General features: G+C 38.2%; 1 protein-coding gene across 6 annotated transcripts in view; it reads right to left on the reverse strand.

Moving 5' to 3' along the window:
* CDK14 (cyclin dependent kinase 14) overlaps positions 1 to 19,295 on the reverse strand; it is a 542,302-nt gene that overhangs the window by 425,727 nt on the left and 97,280 nt on the right. Inside the window, exon 1 of one of the 6 annotated variants that reach the window (XM_012779601.2) lies at positions 13,724 to 13,879. The exons of the other annotated variants lie outside the window; for them this stretch is intronic. The gene's annotated coding sequence lies outside the window, so the exon portion shown is untranslated. Of the gene's footprint in view, positions 1 to 13,723; positions 13,880 to 19,295 lie in introns of those variants that run through there. 6 annotated transcript variants of the gene reach the window in all.

Raw genomic sequence — 19,295 nt, forward strand, 5'->3', positions numbered from 1 at the left:
TAAAATGATATACTCAATGTCCCTCACCTTTGAATCAATCTCTCCCCTTTGAGTGTGACTATGATGAGCTATCCTATAATTATGTTGTCATATGGCACACGGGAGATTACCCTGAGTGGGCTAACCAGGTGAGCCCTTCAAAAGCAGAGCATTTTCACAAGCTAGTGGCAGAATAGAAAGTCAGAGAGATGTGATCTGGCTAGCCTGTAAAAAAGCAAATGTTCATGCTATGAAATGTCTACAGGGACCACATGGCACAGAACTCCTAGGCAGTGTTTAAGAGCTAAGAACGGCCTTTGCCTGACAATTAGTAGAAAAACGGAGATCACTGTCCTACAATCACAAGAAAACGAGTTCTTCCCACAGCTAGTGAGCTTGTAAGAGAACCCCAAGGCCCAGATGAGAGCAGCAACCTTGGCCAACACCTTAACTTCAGCCCAGTGAGATCTTAGGCAAAGAAACCAGCTATGCGAAGCCCAGACATCCAAACTACAGAAACTGTGAGATAGTAAGCCAGTAAGTTTGTGGTAATGTGTGACACAGCAATAGAAAATGAATACACTCATTTTACCGAAACTGCTTGAAGTACGCTGACATCTGAACAGAATGTTTTTAGCAGCACTGTTGCAGATACTACTTTCCAAATGTGATATACTGTATTAGATCCAGGAGAAAATAAACAATGATTCTCATGAATATATATTCTCATCAATATATGACCGTGTATTGAGACTTTTCTGCACAACATCACTCCATTAAAATTTTAAAGCTTATTAACAAGTTTTCCACATAATGAAGTTTATGCACAATTTATGCTGGGTCTCCGTTTCACAGTGGTTCGTGTGAATAATTCTGGTATCAACACCGGCTTTGTGTGTGCATCTTCATCCAGGAAAGTAATCTATACTGGAGTTTTCCACATAGGGCAACGGAACTCTTCTGGAAACATTTCAAGTTTCCAATATTTGGGATAAACTATTTAAACATGATCTGGCCATCTCTGTTAACCACAAGCACAACAGAAAACAGAATCCAGGCCCTTCATAAAGATACGGGGAATCAGCCCTGTGGAGCTCACAAGCTTGGCCGGCCATTCACCTTGCAAACCCTGAATAGAAAAACAAACGAGGGGCTGATTTAACGAAGGACCTAGGCAACGTGATATAAGACTAGTGCTTACTCCCTGCAGAAAGCTGTAATTTCTGGCAGCCTTTAGAATAAAATTACTGGAGCACTCAAGGTGCATGAAGACAAAAGTGAGAGAAACATGAAGAGAAAAGTGGTTCTACTCCCCAGCACCCAGATCTTTCTTTAGTTGAATGCTTCCATCAACCTGTCCGCAATCTAAATAAACACCCCCCTCCCTCCCCAAACAGAATCAGTCTTTCTGCCCACAACAAAATGCTTATGGTCAGTGCAGTAGAAAGTCTTAGTAAAAGACAGAACCTCATATGGAAGGAAACTCAGGGACAGAAGCATGAGCTGTCAAATTGTAAAAAAAAAAAATCAGTTAAGAACGAAACCTTCAAAAAGGCAGAATTTTCCAACCATCGAATGATAGCCCTTTTATCCACTAACTTTCATGTGCACCTTAAGTGCCCAGATTTTGCCTGTGTTCCAGTTATCCACTAAGAAAAAGAAGAAATCCTGGCTATTACCAAAAAACTAAGATCCTTTCAAAACTGTCAGGAACAATGCTAGAAAGACAACAGAATCTGCCTAAAGGGGCTCCCACTGGCCAAACTGTGATTATTTATTTGAGCATCAAAAGGAAAAATATGGTTAAGTGAAAGAAACTGAGCTGCTGAATGAACCATAATGAGTTCATTATGATTTCAAAAGGGAAAAGTTACTATGAAGGGCAAATGGCAGCTATAATATAAAAAGATAAATGAATTAGGACATGGTTGATTTTAATACATAGAACTGTGAGTATGCCAAGCAGTGCTAAAAAAAAAAGTAGGAAATGTACCAAGAATAGAAATAGCTGATCAGGGCCTGCAGGGAGAGGATCAAGCAGCACGAGTATAGAAAGAGGAGTAACAGGGCACATTCCCAGGACAACAGACCAGGTGGATATAAAACCACAATAGGATACAGGTAGGTGATGGTGCCTAGGCCATGTTTTACAAAGTATACATCCAGTGGAGAGACACAGATTACAAAGAAAACCTATGTGAACCAATGTGAAAAGCAATTTTTTGAAAATAAGCTAAATAATAATAACACAAATGAAATTAAACCCTTCAAAAGAAAACTCAGCTTGACTGCCAACCTGTGCCTTAGATGTGAATCACTTACTTGGAAAAAGCAACCAATACCCCAACAGCCAACAGCTCAGTTAATGTAACCCTGGGTTTTCTGAGAAGGCATTGTTCTACCTGTGGCCCTATAAAGATTACAAAACCCCAAGAAGATACAGAAAATATTATTACTGAACCTCCTGTAAAGACTGTAAATATGTAGATCTATATACAACCCTAGGAAAGTACAAAAAGGAATATAGAAATACTAATGAAATTAATTAAACCCACAATGTTGGTGTTTTAAAAGATGGTAAATGTAAGTATAGTAATATAATTTGCAATAATTATATTTGTGCGTGTTTTCTCTGTTTAAAAGTGTCTGAAATAAGGTTAACATAGTAGTATATAAACTTAAGGAACTTAATTAAGCCAATAATCAATGCTTAAATAGAAAGAGACAAATTGGTTTCCAAATTACATTTATTAGCTACATATATTTGTAAAGATGTGGGCACTTGGCCAAATACAAAGGCCAAAGCTGTGAATGTTCTAGGCACAGGAGTCCCTCTGACATTCACACGCCATCAGCTTTCGCTGTCCTTTACACATATGTCATTAGTGTCCTCCGTCTGAAGAAACTTCCTCCCACACCAACCCACGTCTCAAAAGTTACCTTTTTCCAGAAGACTTGGATTAAATCTCAGGGCTAAAAATCTTTATAAATCCTTTATAAAGAATTCACCTCAGTTGACTGTGCATTTAGTCAGCTCCAGTATTCTGAATGCTTTGGATTGTCATTATTCTTCTTGTGATACTTAAACAACCTGTCTGTCTTCTCCACAGGGCAAGGACTGTGTCTTATATTCATCTTATAGCCCCCAAGAGTACCTTTCCCACCAAATCTCCTTTTGAAGAGCCTAGTGAAGGTTTGCTGACTAACTGGTGGAAAATAATGGACTTCCACAAGTTCAAAGTGGTTTTCTCAAACCATGGGGCCAGAAGAAAGCAAGTTTGGCACCTGTGTGCCCAAGGCCAGTGGCAGTAGATAGTTGTGCTCTCAGGACTGTGTGAAGACAAGACATTCCAATATTAATGGGAATAAAGAATATGTTTTCTCTACGACTGCATTTTTTCACACTGTTATTCCATTTAGAAACTGAAGTGGCAAAATTCATGTAAGCAGGGATTCTCACGGTGTTTGAAAGCAGATTAAAAAAAAAATCATTGCAAATACCAAAATAAACTTCTGCTCTTTCATGTTTGTCTAGCAAATTCAATAGAACCTAGCATTTCAAACTAGCTTAGAGATACACCCACACATAGGATATTCATCTCAATCAATTAATTTGGTCCACTCATTATTAACAGGGGTGTGTTCATTCGCTGGCAGGCTCAAAGCTCCGGTAAAAATGGTTAGAAATTCAAACAGTGTTAGAGGCTCCAAAAGTCACAGTTTGACCTATGATTTTAGCTTAGAGCTATATGTAAAATCCAAAACCTGTCTACTGAATTCACAGCAGTGGATCCGAAAGAGCACAACTTAATTCAGTTAAGGTTGGCATTCATTTCAAGTGCATTCATTCGGGCTGAAAATTGTCCCTTTGAATCAACTATTTTCTGGTGATCGGCATTTTACAGAGTTCACAGTGTGATCTTCTCTACTTCTTCAAGCTACAGTCTTAGTTGAAGGCAGACACTGGAAAAGAATTGTTTTAAAAGACTCCACCTTGACCCACAGCAAATATGCATCATGCATCAGCCAGTAGCTAGGTCATTATCTTTTGATATTCATGAAAGGAATATCCATCATAGGTCCCAATGCAAAACTGTGAAACAAGCAGAAATCTTGACAGCCTCTTACATTTGTTTCCCCCTTATCCACGACCCCATTAGAGCCTGATGGCTTTCTCTAACACAATATCATCTCTCAAAATCTGCTCCTGATAAAAAACCATCATCATTATTAACAAGTTTTTGAGTACTTAAATCGAAGTAGTACCTCTCCCAGGATTATCTGAACTGTAAGCATTATAGAACGGAAAGCTTCCTCCCTTGTACAAGTCTTTTCAGCTATCAGGGTAGAAGATGGGCAAGGTATTTTGGTGGAAGAGGGAAGTAGAAAAAATTTCTAATGCCACTGGAGTCATAACCTTTGGCAGCTGCCTTCATCTATAACCTAATGCCGCAATATCTAAAAGTATACTTTCCTCTCTTTGGTTGTCGTCTTCTCTATTCTTTTGTCCCCAATAGTGAGTGTGTGTGCACACACGTGTGTGGAGGTGGCAGTATGAATGGCTACATGGAGCAAAGATTATGTTATGTATTATCTGTATGCACACAGGGGGATATAGGCATGAGTGTGTTTTTGCTTATGGCTGTGTTTTATCAGAACCAAGATCTTGCCTAAGATCACTTCAGAACATTCGATCATATATTAATACATGCAAACCTGCTGCCCACATAAATCTCAATTAAGTGACTTAGAACAAGCCACTTAAACCCTCTGGATCTCAGTCTTCTTGTCTGTAAAATGAAACAGCTGAAGTAAACAACTCTTCAGGTCTTTTACAGCTCTAATGTTCTATTATGCACTCAAGGCTGCAGTTCACAGCCGGTAAATGATTCTAAATAGAACAACTAGTAAGGCCAGACACATAAATTCACTTCTTTGTGCTTCCTTTTGTGTTCCACCTTCCCTCAGGATTTTAGGGTTTAGAAAGGACAAAGACAGGTACACACCACGAATACTTCTCTTGATGTCTCCAGTCTTTTCAGACCTTCCTTAACTCTGAAATCCTGACATTGTTTCTCAGTGGCGGCATCCTGTGCATTTTGACTAAAGAATTACTTGGACGCAGCACCAGTGCGGCAGTACACATCGCAGGACATTTGGCAACCTTGATTCTGTCTACCAAATGCTAGTCATGCCCCTACATCGCTGTCACTGTCACAACCAAAAATGCCATCACTACAAATGACATCAATTTTAGATTGTACTTCATAACTTATTTAAATATATGGTGTCATATATTTTCATATAAACTACTGTCCAATTTGTTTTCATGTGTTTGGTTCATTTTGTTGGGGTGGGAGGAGGTCTGGCTTTGTTTTGCTCCGTTTCTCATGTGTTTATATTTCCACGGCCAGACTGTAAACACCCTGAGCAAACAATATCTTCTTCCATTTCTTTAGTGTCCCCAAAGCACAAAAGACTGGGCATGAGGCCAAGCATGGTGGCTCATGCCTATAATTCCAGCACTTTGGGAGGCCAAGGTGGAAGGATTACTTGAGGCCAGGAGTCTGAGATCAGCCTGGGCAGCATAGCAAGACCACATCTCTAAAAAAACAAAAATAAATAAAAGACTAGGCAAGAAATATCTTATTTTCCTTATTATAAGCTTTACCCTTTAACTGAAAATAGGCCATTAAAAAAATTAGTCCCAAAAAACTACATAAAAATGAGGCACTTTCTGAGTTGAGATCTTTTCCAGTCAAGGAAAACACTTTGACCTGCTGTTCCTATTCGCCAGAATTCAATGTCTAAGATTATGATTCAGTTTTTAAAGGCTTATTTTTATACAGACTGGTTTCGGTGGGGTCTGACCTAATTTCATTAAAATCCGAAATTCATCTGTTAGTGGACACAGCTAAAGGGAGAACTCATGAGGACATTACATTCCTTCAGAGACTGTAGTTTTATTATATGCCCTACCATGGGAGATGGCTTCAATGCTTACCATCAACAGGCTTGATAACTGTTTTGCTAATTCTGTTATGAAACATTTAGGTGGTCCTCCCAGCAACTTAAGCTTTGGTAGATGTAGCTAAAATAATTTTATTTATTTGCTTTCTATGCTGTTATACATTTGAGATGAGATACAGTTTTGTTTACAGGCTCATGTAGATACATGCATATATTTACTGACCCCTACGTTCTTCACTTTGTCCAAATCATGATGATCAATTTAATATAAGGTTCAGTGAACAACTCATAACAAGGGTAGAAGTACCACCTCTATTATTAGTTTGGGCCTATGTAGGTTTCTCAGAATGTAGTGTTGTTGGGGATCAGAATTTTATCTGGGATATTCTCTAACCCCTTGCTGCTTGCAGACTGGTGGCACTGGGATCACCTTGGGTCTCAGGCCCACCACAATTCTACTAAGTCAGAATCTAAATTTTAATAAGATCCCCAGGTGATTTGCATGCACATGAAAGTTTGAGACACAGTGTTCTAAGCCATGTACTGATATATTCTGCTGCTATGGTCAAATAAGGGATTGAGATTGTGAGAGGTCAACTCTTTTAGAAGCAACATTTGTTTCAGTCTCTGGATATAATATGAGTGATAATCATTTCACTATTCCTTGGGTAATATTTTTTGCTCAAACTTTTCACAAAAGATCATGGTAATTTCAGATAATTCTTTAATATAATTTTGTACTCTATAAAGTAAAATTTTCCAATAATATATACCCAAGATATTTATGAATTTAAAAAAAGCAATGGTATTAGACTAAGGAGTAGAGAAAGAAAAAATATACATGGGTTATAATAGCATATGTGGCATTACTTGCTGCATAGAAATTTATGGATCTATGTATTTCTAATACAGGAGCACTGTTTTGCCACTGGCCACCATATCTATAAAAAAAGAATTACCACAAAATTATTCTAAGGAGAATTGAACCCAGAATCTTGCTTTGCTTTTTATTTACCAGAGTTTACTTGATAGCTTTACAAAAAAATAAAATAAAATAAGAAGGAAGTCACTTCAAGATCTAGAAAAGAAGTTTAAAAAGGAACTTATATTTGTGAAGACATATCCTAAAACAAGTTTTCCCTTGGGGGTTAAAAAAAAAAAAAAAAACCCTCTTGCCTATGTGGCGTAACTAAACATTTCCCACTCCAGATTGGACAGAACACATAAACTACGACTCCCATTCTGTGTAAAATCAGGTGAGATACCTTTCAGACACTGTTTCCACTAAAAACATATTAAATATCCCAAAAGGTCAAGAGGAAAAAGAAGAATATATATACATTTTCTGACTTCCCCTTGACATCCACAATTATATGCTGGTTAAAATTCTATCATGGAACAAAGAGTCAGGGGTGTAGAATTCATATCATATGGCCAAATGAGCATACAGATTTGGAAGGTGAAATATTAGAATTAACATCCATATTGCCTTCCCCCCACCCAACATTTATATCCAGAGAGCTCAGAAATGGGGCACATGAGATGAGAATCTCCATGCACAGCAAGGGAGTGACTTTGTCCTAAGATTCCACAAAGCAAAAAGCCTATTCCAGCCCACAAAATTCTCACAGCTGCAGTAGGGAAATGGAATACCCATTCTCAACAAAAGAGAAGAATCAAGCTACATAAAGTGGCTCACACTGCATGGCTAATTAGTTTCTTCATCAAGACACTATTTCCTTAAAGCTCTTATTCTAGAAAAGAAAGTCTGTTCCTGCAAATATGGACCCCCCCCCCCACCACACACACACACACACACATAGAATTTACAGGTTTAAATATAGCTCTTCTTGTTTTAGGTTTTGTCTTGGGTCCTGTCTGAGAAAGAGAAACCAGAGTGCATTCTCAAAGGACCCCACAGCACGTAACGATGTAAAATAACCTGGCAAGGAGACTGACTAATGATAACTACACCAATTTAAAAACTAAGAATGTCTACCATGTCAGAAGCACTAATTACTAATAAGCAGAACAGGCTGAACTCAGACTCACTGACTTGAAATCATGAACATGGTCCAGGATGCTTTCTACATGTACACATATGCTTAGTGTTTGAGGTGTTTTAAAAAACATTATAAGGACTGCAGAAGCTGTTATTTGTCTCAAAGGCCGTGCAGACAACAGTCTCAGGTGTCTTCTGAATTCTGTTTTGTTTCACTTCTGAGTTCCACTGAACCACCTCTGGTTTCTTTGTACTAAACCAGGCCAGTTCCTCCTTCATGTTTAAACCTTTCAAATATCTGTAGCCTGCTATTCTGTCCCTCATGTAAGATAAAGCAGCCAGAAGGTGTAATAACATTTAAAAAAATGAAAACTAAAGAGAATACACTACTGGAGATATGACTGATCCATTAGGATCTGAATTCTTTCCCCATGGTAACCATATGAACAGCATTTAAAAATAAAGATTATAAATATTTTTAAATTTTTTCCCTGAAGGAGAAAAAATTGTGTACTATCTTCTTACTCTGAAACAGATGGCTATATAAATATATACACCTTCCATGTCCTCACCTACAGTAACCACCTTTTCAATAAAATATAAAATGTATTATTAGTGCTTAGATAATAATTTAGCAGTTAATGTTGAGTAATGTAATAAAGTTTAAAAGTCTGATGTTTTTCTTCTAATAAAATAAATCTGGATGCAAACCCCACCAAAGAGTTCAGAAAAATATAGGGCATCACTCAATATGGGATTGACTTTTGAAGCTCTTAACATTTTCAGAGAATCATATATGGGTCACTAACCACACAGAGCTTATGAAGAGAAACACAGGGAACAATGAACCTTTGAGGAGAAAATGGAAGTATCTTTCAATGCAGCTTTAACAATGGGTTCATCCATTGTAAAGAGCTAAAACTACAGCAATAACAAATTTGACAGCAACATATTAATAATAAAGCCCTAACTGGTTTCATGAAGACTGGTTCTGTAAATCTTTCCTATGACTAAGAAAAGTCAATAGTACATCCTAACTGAGATATCCAAGGTGAATACAGCAGAACAGTGGGATACACACACACATCCTCTGCTGGTCTGCCACCTGAAAACAAACCCCAGTGCTTCCAGAAGCATTTCACTGTCAACTTTGTATTTTTAACAATATCTCATTTAGCTGAGGAATAAGCTGCTGGAGCAAACGTGTTATCAACTGGGCAGAAGAGTAAGTCTACGGAACATACACCCTTTCAAAGCCTGCCAGATGAAAAGTGGAATAGTGGAGCATTCTATCGTGTCCTTGTATCCACTCAAACTCAAGAACTGTAATAGTCAAACATGCTCTGAAATCAAGGTAACTGGAGAAGGATCCTGGACAAGATATAATGCAGTTGATAGAAAACAGAGATGGAAGTTAAGGATTTCTAAAGGAGATGAAAATGATGATGATGACTAACTTTTACTGAGCTCTTATATAACAGTTACTATGACAAATACATTAAAAATACTTTCTCAATTAATCTCTACAACAACCCCATGAAGGGGGTACTATTATTATCTCAGTTTTGCCGATGATTAAATTGAGGCACATATAATTATGTAACAGGTCTAAGGTCACATAAAAAGTAAACACAGGAGAGGGGATTTATTTCAGAGTTTGGATTACAACGCTCAAGCTCTTGACCACTGTGTTGTCTCTCTTAGATGTCCCCTGGGACTTATATCATGAGGGAAATAAACAAAGGACAGACCTTATCAGCAACAATTCTCTCCATCTCTCTTATCTCCCCTGATGCAAAAGGAAAACACTTTCAAAGCCATGCAAAATAACTGCTCTGTGGTTTAGGTTTTCTGGCCCATCTTCTCCTCCTCCCTCCAAAATGCACCACTCAAGTTTAACATGCCAATGATTAATCTAATACTGAATCAGCTTCATATCAAAAGTCAGGTCATAAAGGAAAAACAGGAGGGCAGAAGGCAATAAGATTCATCAGGAATATCAGGTTACTTGGGAAGACGGGGGACTCAAGTATTAGACATTTTCATGTTGAGTCTTCCTCCTCTATAGATGTTTGTGTCCCCGGATAGTGAGTTAAAAGCATGGATATAAACCGCTGACTGACCCAGTCTAAGAATTGTGAAATTGGTCAATGGCAAATAAAAGGACAGCTCTGGGGCCTTAACTTGGCTTTCTAAAAAGGATCTCCTGTCAGAAAAAACCATCTGGATTTAAGAGAAGCAGTATCAGGAAGAAATCTGAGAAAGAGCAAAATATATTAATGAAGGTAGGCTTACTTCATCCAATGGAATACTGATTAATATGGCTTCAAGCTTACAGCCTCTCCCATTTCTTTTTCTCAAACTCAGATACTTGGAGTTTTCTGGTTGAGTGCTCACTGAAAACAGGAGTGGGGAGTGAAAGGAGGCCACAGCGGGCATCAGGAGACTGAGTTTCACTCTCTCATTGGCTAATGAATGATAATGAACCAATTAGATAACACAATATCTGAAGTACCTGCCAGTTCTAAGAGTCTCTGATTCTGTAAGAGGACCTCAACATGATCAGTCTTTGCTTATAAAGCTCGACAGAGTAAGGGACTAGAGGCACAGTGGGTGAAATTCAAATGTTAATGATGATGAAAGCCACAGTCTAGCTTCCCATTGAGTATTTCAGCTGATTGTTGCTCTCTATTAGCAAAGAATTGACATGAAAATCTTAGCAGCCCAATTACCATGCTCAATTACCAGGCCACAGAAAGAATCCAAAGATAATATATCCACAAATCTTTCCCTCACTGCATTTCTAGTCCTTATTCCTTGCCCCTTTCCACAGGCTACTATTTTTAGTATATCTAAATTATCTATTATGGTGTCTATATGGGAACTTGACTTATAGTGTCATCATATAGTAAGGAAGAAACTTTTGTCTTTTCCATATAAAAATCAAAGCAAGCATTAAAAAAGAATGAAATTCTGACACATGCTACAACATGGATGAACCTTGAAAACATGCTAAGTAAAATAAGGCAGACATGAAAGGACAAATACACATGATTCCATTTCATATATGAGGTACCTAGAATATCAAACTCATAGACACAAAAAGTAGAGTAAGATTACCAAGAACTAGAGGGGTGGGGGAGTGAGGAGTTCCCATTTAATGTGTGCAGAATTTCTCTTAAAAAAAAAAAAAGTTCTGGAAATGAATAGTGGTGATGATTGCAAAACATTGTGAATGTACTTAATGCCACTGAATTATAAATTTAAAAATGGTAAAAATGGTAAATTTTGTGTTATGTATATTTTACTGCAAGAAAAAACATTGAAAGCACACAGTATCTCCTTCGCAATTACCAAAATAAAAAAAAAGAAAAAAACCTGCCATAGAATTTCTTCTTAAAATATTTTCAAAAGAAGTAGATCACAAGTTCCATGAGGACAAGAACCAGTGTTTTACGCACCATCACACAGTAGATTCTCCATAAATGTTTGTTCAATTAATAAATGCTTTTTTTAAAAGTAGAGGAAGGATTCTCCTAAGCAGGATATATAACATATAAAAAGCACCAAATTGACTATCCATGAGAAAGTAAAATAGAGCATATTCCAGGGGAGATACCAACTGTACTAAATCTACGCTCCTTCAGGAGAGGAGTGTGTCTACTGCATCCCGTACTTCCTTCACAGCATGTCTTACACAATGTCTCACACATAGTAGGTGCCTTATGAATGTTTGTAGAATGAGAGAAAAAAACTGTATGATTACAAAACCAATGTCATATTACTGCTCCACTATCCCACTTTTTGTTGTTGTTGTTGTTTGTTTTTTGGTTTTGGGTTTTTTGTTTTGTTTTGTTTTGTTTTTGTGAGACAGTATCCCTCTGTTGCCCCAGGTAGAGAGCAGTGGCGTCATCATAACTCACTGCAACCTCAAACTCCTGGGCTCAAGCAATCCTCTTGCCTCAGCCTCCCAAATAACTGGGACTATAGGCTCACGCCATGACACCCGGCTAATTTTTCTAGAGACAGGGTCTCCCTCTTTCTCAGACTGGTCTCAAACTTCTAAGCTCAAGTGATCCTCCCGCCTCAGCCTCCCAGAGTGCTAGGATTACAGGCAAGAGCCACCGTGCCCAGCCTACTATCCCACTTTTTAAAAATTAGTTACTTTTCACAGATGTACAATTCCTTCTGTCACAAGACCAAAATAAATAAATAAATAAATCTCACAGCCTACACAAAGGAAAGGTAAAAATATAAATAGGTAGAATACATCATTCTCAGAAAAAGAAATAGAAAACACAGGGCACATCATCTTCTAAATAGAAAAAAAGTTTTTTTAAGAAAAGAACAACCAAAGTATGGGAAAGAATAGCTTATAGTTCATCTTTATTTTTTAGGAAATAACTGATCAAAATAAAATTTGAACTCTCTTTGCAGTAAATAGTAGAGTGAATACGGAAATACCTTTAAGGCTCCCTCCTCCATAAAAGAAATTTACTTATAGTGAACCATAATATGTTATCAATATTTCTCTCAATTAGCCTATCAACTAATTAGGTGCTCTTTCTCAAATTTACTTATGTCACAAAATTATACAGAACTGGCTTATGGCCAGCATGCAAGCTACTGCTGATTTTCTCAACTAATGTTCACCCTGTACATCATTTACATTTTACATAAATTATAAGTTAATTAAACTGTATATAAGTAGGATATTTTTAAAGCAAAAAATCAAATGCTGACATCCTTAACATTCAGCATCGATATTACCGGTAGGTCTATATAAACTCACGAGGACCATGTAATGTATTAGTCTCACTTTGAACAATATTAAAACGTGCCCTTCAACTTCAACCCCCCCTTACACCAAATGCTGTGTGACAATTAACAAAGGAAACAGAAATTCAGCTTCTGAAGATACCAAGGTATGCTTGCGCTTCTATTTCTCAATTTTTATCTTCTTTACAAACAGGTAGGGATCACTGGAGTAGCCTGTTTGCTGCCCCAATCCTTCCAAGCATGCAGGGGTTCTGCATTAGCGTCCAAAATGCTAATAGTCCACTGTTAAAGCCAGCACTTCAAGCAGAACTGCATGGAGGATTATCACTTCCATACATGAAAGCATAACCACTACAGGTGTAATGATGCAAAATACCAGCACACTGACCTCTGCTAGGAAGCACACACTTAAAGCCGGTGCGTTTCTATGCTTCAAAAGGGGAGGGAGTGGGATGAGCAGTGAGGAAGCCCCAGATCCCTAATATACTAGAGATATTTATTCTACTCAGATCCAATCCAGCCAAATTCATAGACATCAGTTTACCCAAACGAAAAAAGTGGGCTCCCGTCCTTCACTTGCCTGACTCAGAGGGCATTCAGCCAAGCATAGCCAGGCAAAACAATCTATAGGATCTCTTTAGGCTATAATAAACAAGACTAGTTTCAGAAGAAATAAGACTCGGCTATGGCAAAGAAGCGGTTGTTAAACCTTCTCCTCATCTTATCACTGCTACTGGTGTTTACAAACTACAAGCAATAGCCTCGGAGCCTCCAAAGACTCTCCCATGAGTAACCTCCTGTCGGAGCCCTAATTTAAATACCCCCTTTATCAATCCGTGATGTTTTTGGCAGTTAAGTAGAAAGAAGTGAGTAAAATGACATGCATAAAATGAATCCTTTTCAAGTTGTATAAATGAGTGAGTCAGGATTCAGACTTGCCGAGATGCTCCAAATTAAAATCCTTGCTATAATTGCAAGCATGCTCTGTCTTACCGTTTTGCTGTTGTCTCTCTCAGGCTTGATTCACCTGGAACTCTTTAACATGTCTCTAGCAATGTGTTTGCACCAGGCCAGGCTCATACAGCAACTGAATTCACATCTTTCTGCACTAGCAAGCTGAAATGGTACGGCCGTACTACAACCAACAGAGGGGGAAGCAAAGCAAAAAAAAAAAAAAAAAAAAAAAAATCCCTGAAATCACCTAAGAGAAGCTAATCTCTGTGGAATAAGACCAAAAATGGTTCAGCAGAACACAAAGGACATGCTAACATATAGTATCAATAGCTTTAAGAGTTCGATTTTTTTTCCCCAAAGAAATCTGATTTTTTTCCTCCAAACACGATGGACTTGCCTGTGGAGTTCCCAGGAAGGCAGAGTAACCGGGCTCTGCAGCAGCATTGCAGCCAAAGTAACTGTGTATATGCTGTCCAGGCAATTCACAACACACTGTCTCTTCAGAAAGATATTGATTTGCTATGCAGGGCTGATTCAAAAGAATACGGAATGGGAGCCAAACAGCTAATGGTGATTGCATAGGAGGAAAAACATTTAATCAAGGGGATGCACCTCATCATGCTCCATTCAATCTTTTAAGAACGCTGGAGAAAGCCAGTAAGTATCCTGAGTGACAACCCCATTAAACAACAATCTGAGATCCTATAAAAGGCCAAGTTTAGGGCACCATCCTTCATGCTGCAAAAGCTGCGAAAATAGTGTCTATGTGTATATATTTGTCATATGCAAATGGGGCATAATGAGAATTCCAAAATAACCATGCACCAAGTACATGGTAAAAAAAAAAAAAAAAAAGCACAGGTGCAGCAGCATATACAGAACCAAAGTGACAGAATGCATAGTTAGGAGCCTACAAAATTCTTGGTGGGCTTAGAGCTCATACCACCCTCAAAAATAAAATACTAACACAAACCAGATCTCACAATCCTTAAGCAAATTGTGCCAAGTCATGCCACAAGGTGCCAGGTGGCAAAGGATGCCGAACTGCTACTCTCATAGCGACCCCTACAGGACAGCGGTAGATCCATAATCCATTTTCGTTTAAAGGATTTCCTATTCTCAGAACACAGAACCACAAAAGGGCATAAATTAGATAAAGACACAACCATACAACTGAGAAATACCTTAGGCAAGAAATAAAAAAGTCATGCATGAAATCTGAGCTCGTAAAAGTCACTTATTTAAGAAATTAAGGTACAAGAGAAGGTAAGTACTGTGTCAATGATGAGTGGTCAATATTCCCATAGCCCCTCCCCCCCTGCAGCCCCCCAACTTTGGAGTGCAATGATGATCGTAAAGCTCAGGGAAAGCATGTTCCCTTCACATTTTAATTGGCTTAAATGAATCATCTCCCCTCTCTCCCACTTGCAAAACATCTTCACCTTCATCACTCTGAATGACAACTGTGAAGATATTCAACTTTATTTTTTTCCTGCAACACAAAAGCTCATTCAAAATCTTACTAAAAATTCTTCCTCAAACACAAATATTATGTACATTTATCTTCACCAAAGCCAAGAGAGAAAGCTATATCCTTAATATCTGAAAACTACTGAAGTATTTGAGCATCATGTCTGCAGACCAGACTTCATTTCAACAGGTCTTTCAAGAACCTGAGGTTTTGCTTGTGATTAGTTATCCCTCCAGACCACAAAGGCTCTCCTTTTTCAGAACCAACAATACTTCTGATTTGAATCATTCAGGATTTAATCATATGCTGCTTCATAATATTACTCACTTGTATTGTTGGCATTTTCCCCATTTTAAGGCCCTTGATGGATGAACCATATCAAATGCATCTCTTTTTAATCCCCCATTGAATGTAACACAATGCTAGGCATCTAGCAAACATTAAATAAATATTTTAAAGAATTAATGAATTTCCCAGCTCCATATTTTAGGGCTAATGGTTGTTCTTAAACAATCTCCCCTCCCCCATCATTCAATGTTCCCAGAAAAAAATCCACGTCAGAAGTGTTGCTTAAGTCACTTTGCCTAAGTAGTTCCTGCATCTTTTTTTCCTATGGAGTTGGCTGATAACGGCACAACGGTACAATGTTTGCGTTTACTAAGATGTCCTGTATAAAAACCAACAAGCTTAACACTACAAAATTGCTCCTTACTTTCCTTTACTCCTTACTTTCATTTATTCATTCAACAAAAATGTAATGTGCCCAGCAATGTGAAGAGCCATAGTCTGTGCATTCAAGGAACCCAATGAGTGATTAGAAAGAAAGCACATGATTACAATACACTGAAATGAGTGTTTTGAGAGCCCTCCGCTGGGTACAAATAACCTTCCTTGTGTGGCTCAAAAAAGACTTCACAGAGGAGGTGGCATAAAGCTGAAGCTTCCAGGTACTGCCCAGGACAGGAAGGGCCTTTGAGGAACAGCATGAGGCCTGAAACTGGAAGCTGTATGAGGAAATAGCCAAGCTGTACACACAGCAGTGGCAGCTGTGATGGCTGAGGGGAGAGGTGGCTCAAAGGGGCCCGTCAGCCACGCTAAATTAGGAATTTTATCCTGCAGGAAGTTGTCTTTTAATCCAATAGGAAGGCCCTAAAACTGGAGGCAGAATAATGGCTGGATGGGATTTTCCATTTTACAACAGGGTAATGGTATAGAAAATGGACTGGAGAGCTTAAAGGGGCACATGGGGAGGCCACTTAGGAAGTTAAGACAATGGCTTCCTAAGTTAACTTCCTGACAATGGCTCAGACAAGGCCCTGAGCTAAAGCAACAAAAATGGGGTGGAAAGCAAAGGAGGTGAGGGAGATTCAGTATGAGTTACCTGATGAGTGACTGGACATAAGGTGTAACAGACAGGGAAAATCCATACTTGATTCTCTAGGATAACTAGGTAAAAGGGGAGATCATAAACTAAACGAGTGAACATAGGAAGAACAAAGCTCCGGGATGAGAGAAAACTATCATGAATTCAACTTTTTACATGCTGAGTTTTAGGTATCCCTGGAACTGCCAAGTATTAATAGATATGTTGAGTAGGTAGCGGTATAATGGTCTGGAGCTCAGACAAAAGGTCAAAAGTTGTAGAGCTGAGCCAGGATCCTGATTCACCTACTTGATTGAAGGCATGCTCTCAGGAAAAAGGAGTGAGAAGGCAGGACAGGGAGGAGAAAAGCCAAGGAAGAATGTGGTCTCAGATCAAACAATCATATTCAACATTAGTCCCCCTTGAAGCAAGAGGGCCAGGTTTTTGTAGGCCTGGGCTGGTCAGTCATTGCCTGTGGCCTGGAGGTGAAGTGCTTCTGTCCAGTCCAGGCACCCACTGACCAAGTGGGTCTGAGCAGGGTTCCTACAGCATCCACCAAACTATGGTTCGGTCACATTGGACAATTTTTATGCTCAAAGCTGATTCCTCAGAAATCTTTATCTTTGCTGTTCTCTCTGCCTAGAAAGTTCTTCCCCAGACAATTGCTTGGCTGACTCCTCTTCACTCAGCTGGACCTCAGGAATCACCTCCTCAGAGTCCTTCCCTGGCTTTCCTCTGTCGTTGCTCCTCCCTCCCCTATCACATTGCACTGTTTTTTGTTCACTATTTATTTTATTTATTTGTCTTTCTCCCCCACTAGAACACAAACTTCTCAGGAGCACAGACTTCTATTCGCTTGATCTCCTGTAATTCCCCAGCCCCTAGAACAGCACTTAGTACTTGTTGAATAAATAAACAGTAAGAGGAGCTGCTGGTGACAGTAGTTCAAACAAATTCTGTGGACTTGTGTAAGGTGGAAATGGATGGGGATGGGGGGGTACAAATAGTGTCAACAAATGTATATACAACAAGTTTGGACAAAAAGAAGAAGGGTAGTGGCCACATGGCAAAGCTGCAGGAAATTAATCATTATGTTCTTGTTATACAGGATTCACATTTTCTGCTACTAAGAATATCTTTGTTAATGGACATTAAGATGGATCCAAAACATCGCCACAGAAGAACAATTGTAGAGGTTAAAATAAAGGTTCTAGCTTTAAAGAGAAGAGATAAAAAGTCTTGTAAAAACATCATCTGAGTGGATACAGAGGACAAGATAAGAAAGAAGACTAACAAAAATGCTAGACTCTAATATCCACTTAGGTCATTTTTGTGAGTAAATAAAAATTGATCCCTTGTTATGTCTGCCTTTATATGAGATTTTTTTTTAAAATCTAAAAAGTAGGAAGAACTTCCCTGACTTTTTAAATAGATTATAATGAACACAGTCTAATCTTCAACTGATGATACAGTCAATTACGAATACGAGCAACAGCCTTCAGGGTTTAATAGCAGGTATACAGGGCCAGTTGGCTTCCAATCTCAAAAACCTGATATCTAAGCATTTCTCAGCTTCATTTTAATGATGCATTCTCCTTTGGCCATCAGGATTTCCTTCTCATGGCTCTTACTGTGTCTCCTCCTTCTAACATCACCACACTCTTCTCAGTCTTGCTACAAGTTTCTTCAACCATCCCTGCATTGGGCAGCTACATGATGAGGCCTATTACAAGAATGTGTGATTAGTGGCCTGGTTGGAGCCAACAGGTGGGTTCAAAACAAAACCAGGAACTTGTTCCTAAGTAGAAAATGTGTAGGCTTTATGCCACAGGCTCTGTCGTACCTCTTGGCCATGCAGAAACCCGTGTTTCATGTCAGCCTACCTGGAGCTCTCTCAGACACATGAGGCCACCAGATGACTGATGTAAGGGCTTACAGACAGGTGGGGCCAAAAAAAAAAAATCAAATGAAAAAACCAACCAACTCTGGAGAAAAGAAGCAAGTGAAGAAAGGGATAAAGAAATGCTTCTTTTTAACTGACCAAGGAAAAAGGAACATTAACTAAGAAAACGTTTTAAAGATTAAGGAAGGCCTAGGAAAAAAGGCTACTTTATGCATATGAATCTAACTATAATAACTCACCTATTAAAACTTCATGAATAAATTTCACTAAATCTTTAAGTCTAAGGCAGGGAAAAAGAAAAATTTAATTTTCTTTTTAAAAGTGATAAAAAATAGAAATCTTCCAAAAATAAGTTAATTTTCAAATGATGAGAATTCCATATATCCCTAGTAATTTCTTTCTATTTTAAACCTTTACAATAAAATGTTCACATCATTGATTAACTTTTTGCATATTGTTTTAGTGAGTCTACCAATTTTCTGTAAACCCTAAAAATTTTATGACCATCTTTATCCACTTTTGCCATTCATTACTTACACACCCATATATTTACTTAAAATACTTTCTCAAAACACTGAAACTCTGGAGGAGTTTGAATTGAATGTCTAACAGCTATTTCTTAACCATAATACCAAAACTATCTACATGTCATTCACAGCATTTCATGAAAACTTTAGGATTTTCCTCTTTTTTAAGTTTTTTAAAATTTTTAATTTTTTTTATTTTTAATTATTATCAGTATATAATATTTGTATATATTTATAAAGTACATGTGATGTTTTGAGACAGGCATACCATGTGAATTAATTAAATCAAGGTGATTGGGGTTATCTATCACCTCGGGCATTTATCATTTTTTTATGTTAAGAACATT

Source organism: Microcebus murinus, chromosome 9 (genome assembly GCF_040939455.1).
Source record: "Microcebus murinus isolate Inina chromosome 9, M.murinus_Inina_mat1.0, whole genome shotgun sequence".
Classification (NCBI taxonomy): Eukaryota; Metazoa; Chordata; class Mammalia; order Primates; family Cheirogaleidae; genus Microcebus; species Microcebus murinus.